This window comes from Marmota monax, unplaced genomic scaffold (assembly GCF_021218885.2).
Source record: "Marmota monax isolate L192 unplaced genomic scaffold, Marmota_monax_Labrador192_F-V1.1 WCK01_AAM20220418_F8-fsc00280, whole genome shotgun sequence".
Taxonomy (NCBI): Eukaryota; Metazoa; Chordata; class Mammalia; order Rodentia; family Sciuridae; genus Marmota; species Marmota monax.
In genome coordinates this window covers 1,333,505-1,338,332 of record NW_026692080.1, presented here as the reverse complement: position 1 = coordinate 1,338,332, position 4,828 = coordinate 1,333,505, and the positions used below count along the sequence as shown (strand labels likewise).

General features: G+C 36.0%; 1 pseudogene; it reads left to right on the top strand.

Annotated features, from left to right (window-relative positions):
• Positions 1–3,531: 3,531 nt before the first annotated feature.
• On the top strand, positions 3,532–4,146 carry LOC124103296 (olfactory receptor 2B11-like; annotated as a pseudogene).
• Positions 4,147–4,828: the final 682 nt, after the last annotated feature.

The following is a 4,828-nucleotide window of genomic DNA, read 5'->3' as shown; positions in this document are numbered from 1 at the left end:
TGTGGGTTTTAGAGGTTTTATGATCTTTTGTTCTTTACTTAGTTTCCCATCCCCACCTTAAGTAATTTATTAACCCTTTGGTTAGCCCTCAGCAAATTTTCTTTATAAAGCCATGCTAACTTAGTCACAAGGTGTGGTTACAACATGGTTTCTGTGATGACCTAGTCACAAGGAGAGGGTCATAAAGACCTGGTCACAATAGACAGATGTGACATGATCTTGAAACAATGATTTCCCTAAGGGGTTAAAATTAATTATGGCTAGAAAAGGTTGGGTATATCAGTTTCCATGTTCCAAATGCTATTGTCTGCTTCAGTAAAGTTCCTTGTAATTCCTAGTCCTGCAAGGAAAGCAAAAAGAAAGAGAAGCAAAATACAGAGGCAAAGCAAAGGCTGCTTGCTTGAGCTGACAGGTTTATTTATCTCAGTAGGTTACATAAGGTCATTGGCTTCATTAGTACATATTGTTCACTGTATCACTAGGCAGCTTATAGACTTAGCAACATTATACAGCTTATTCCTCGGTTACATACTAAGTTACAATGTGCAATGCTAGGAGCTTAGTGTGGCTCTCAAAAAAGTCCAGCTGCGTGGGCTCTCTCTTATCCATCGAGGAGGTCCACATAACAGGATAGAGGAGAGTGTGGCCATGGAGTCGCTAATCAAGACCTCTGGAGACCAAGCAGGAAGCAGGTGTGATTTTATTGTACGGTTACTAATACACACACACACACTCACACACACACACTCAGGCAGTAGCTAAGCAGATTACAGGCAGCCACCAATACAATTTCTTGCTAACTGTCCTTGTCCTTGACCAATCGAGGAGTGGGCCATTGAGCAAGTGCAAGGATTGCAACACATGGCCTCACACCCAGGGCTGTGCCTACAGGGTAAGCAGTTTGACACTCACATGCCTAGCATGGGGGAGTGGTTTGCCACTCAGAAGCACTTAACATATGCCATGTATGCAGTACCTCCATACACTTGTCCCCACATCCATTGTACAAAGTTACTGTTATGTGGGCAGGTTTGTGCTCAGTAAAACATTGTGGTTGTCTAGCAAGAGAGTTTCTCTCTTCCCAGGAACTTAGTGTCTGAGATCAAGGTCCAGGCTTTTAAGATTCTAGCATAGAGCCTCCTCATGGAGGGCATTACCACAGCAGCTAGGCATTGTACATGTATTAGTATCTTACTAGTTCCTGGGAGAAACTGCAGAATATTCCAGGTGTGGAAAATAGGGCATCAGTTACCTGATGGAGTTTGCTCACCAGAGGAAATTCACTGTCTTATACATTTCCACAGCCAGAATCCTTCATAGTCCTGTGGACTCATGGATTCTTTTAGATGCATATGTCTAATATCCTATTTGTAATTAACTGTATATCATTCTTCCCATGTCCACCTGCTCATGGCAAAACTATCTACCTAATGAGCTACAATTTTTAGAATGTTTATTTTAAGACTCTAATTAGTTCAAAGAATGTTTACCAAATGTCCCATCTACCACATAGAATTTTCATGTGAAAAAGAACTTGGATCAAGACAAAATTATTAAATTTTATGTGTTCATTCAACACCATGATTGATGTGAAGCTCAAATAAGGTACAAGGGTGACCAGGAAACATCCCTAGAGTACAGAAGCCTTATGTGGAATATTGAAATTCTGGAATTATAGTCCTGATGTATCATAATCATATTTCAGGCAAGGATTGCCCTTTTCACATATTATGTGATTTATTTTCTTTATTGGTTCTTTTTAGGTACACATGACAATAGAATATACTATGACACAATTATAAAAGCATGAATATAATTTGTTCTGCTTCAGCCCCCAGTATTTCCGCTTTGCCTCCCTTCCTTCCACCCCCTTTCCCTTCCCTCTACTTTACTATTCTTTCTGCTATTTAAATAATTGCTTTTTAAACTTAAAAACCTTACCAATTATTGGCAGAATATAAGAAAGAATGATTACACACACACACACACACACAAATGCACATATGTAAATATATATTTATATATATGTGACTATTTCCTTTGTCATATGGTTTGGGATGGATACTGAATGATTTAATGGATGTGAAATATTATTGGAGTATTTGGCACACAGGGATCATTACAGATTAGTTGGATTTATTATTTGATAGCACACATTTGAACTAGAATGGCATATGATCAAACAGCTACATTCACATCTTATCTCTGCAGAGCTTTGTGTGAACCTAACAAGATGGCTTTGAGGATTTAATAAAATAGAGACTATCAAAATTATGCTTTGTTCCTGTAATAATGTAATCAGATATCCTGAACCACTAAGTGAGTGGAAGAGTAACCCAGAATTTTGTTACTGGGACACCATCATAATTTCTCATCTGAATATTCCCCATCTTACAAGAGATTGTGGATTTCATGTAATGCATGTCACCAGAAGAGGGGAGGAAAAAAGAGAAAAAAAATGAAAAAAGGCTGCTTTACTCAGCTACAGGATATTGAGTCTATTTTATTTGAAAAAACAAAGAAATATATCCAGGAAGTGTAAAATAGCTTAAAAATCTAAATATGCCTCTGGGCCTGAATGGGGCTTTTCTCCTGACAGCCATTATCTGGAGTTAAATAAACAAATATACAGTCATTCATTGATAATTAACTAAACTCTTACATTGCAACAGGACGATAAGCTCAGTTTATAATAGAAAATTCCTACATGAGAAAAAAATTTAACATAAACTGATCAAGTGCTCAAAAACTTGAATTCTTATGTCAGAAAAAAGTACATGCAAAATGAAATTCTTAAAACAATGAAAAAAACATTGTAATAGCTCAACTATCTGAACTTATAGCTCAAGAACCTACTTAAAATGTTTAAATTTCTTCCTCAATGCCAAAGAATAAGAAATATTTATTAAAACCCAAGTCTTCTAACTACCCATAGATATGAACATTAATCAAGTAATTTGTGAAGTTGAATGAGACTATCTAGATGATTTTCATAGAACCAAGTGTTCTCCTTCTTCAGCTCTTATAAACTGAATGTTTTTACTCTTGACATTTTATACTGATTGAAGCAGTGTGTCTGAAAATTAACCATATGTTCCAGTGTACCATTCCACATCTCTTCTATCAGACACCTAATGTGATAAACCAGTAAACTTCATTTTAACAACATATTCCACTATTTTTTATGCCAGCAAAAATTTGAAAAGCATTGTTTTGGAGTCTACAAAGTACATAACTTAAGATGTCTATTTTTTATTTAACCATCATCAGAACTTAAGATGTCTATTTTCAGCCTTATTAAACAAAGCATCAAATTAAGTTTGAAAATTACTAACTTACATGGGGAAGTTAACTGCTTATAATTTATACTGTCATATAGGAAAGCTTGGTCACCTACTCCCAGAAGATTTATATTCTTAGCAAGATATATTCATCTTCTATTAGGCTGGTAAATGCACAGTTATTTATGACTACTAATAAATCTACCAATTTTGTCACTTTTTTTACAGTAAGGAGTATAAATTGAAGAGAATGGCTTTAATTAATGAAAGCTACCCTGAATAATTTATTCTACTAAGGTTTGCTGACTGTCCTTGGCTAGAGCTTCCTCTATTCATTGTTCTTCTGATTACATGCCCCATGACAATGATAGGAAACATCATTATCATTCTGGTTTCTAGGTTAGATCCCCATCTCCACAGCCCTATGTAATTTTCCCTCACTGACCTCTCCTTTTTGAACATGTGTTATACCTCAAGCATTGTGCCTCAGAGGCTGTTTAACCTAGGAACTTCTAAGAAGACCATCAGCTACATGGGATGTGCAGTTCAGCTTTATATTTTCCACACAATGGGAGGCACAGAATGTCTGCTTTTGGCCATTAAGTCTTTTCCCTGCTATGTGGCTATTTGTAGACCTCTACACTATAGTCTCATCATGAATCAGTGCATCTGCATTCTATTAGTATCTATTGTGTGGTTGAGTGAGATCACCTATGGTATTTCAGAGGCCACTGTTACATTATAGTTGCCACTGTGTGGCATCAATAAACTTTTTGGGTCACTGTTGTGTGAGATTCCAGTTCTGATAAAGACTGCCTGTGGGGGAAAAAAAAAACCAAACAGCCCACAACAGTTCAACAACTGACCCCACCCCACTGATATAATGGTATAAGAAATGTTGAAGAATTTAGAAAATTCATAATTAAAATATTCAACAAGATAAAAGGAGAGGTGAGGAATAATTAGAAAATACAGGTTTCAATAAAGAGATAGGGCCCCTTCTGAAAAAATAACCAAGTGGAAATCCTGAAAATGAAAGACTCAATAAATCATATTAAAAATTCTATGGAAAACATCACCAATAGTTTGGACCACTTTTGCAGAGATTTTCAGGACTTGAAGACAAAGTATATAATCTTGACAGTAAACTGAACAATAAAATATTTAAAAGACTTTCACCAGAATAATCAAAAAACCTGGGATTGGACTGGGGATATAGCTCAGCTGGTGGAGTGCTTTCCTTGCATGCACAAGGCCCTGGGTGCAATCCCCAGCACCATAAAAAAAGAAAAAAAATCTTGGATAATATCAAGACCAAATTTAAGAACCACTGGGGTAGACAAAGGATCTGAAATACAAACTAAATTAATGCACAATTAATATGTTAATACTAGAAATTTTTCCAAATCTTAGGAACAAGATGGAAATCTAAGTAAAAGAGGCATATCATCACAGTGAATCTCACTATCATGTGCATTTACAAGAAGGGGGTCCTAATTAGAATAAGACAGATTCCATACCTATATAATTATATCAAAATGGATTTT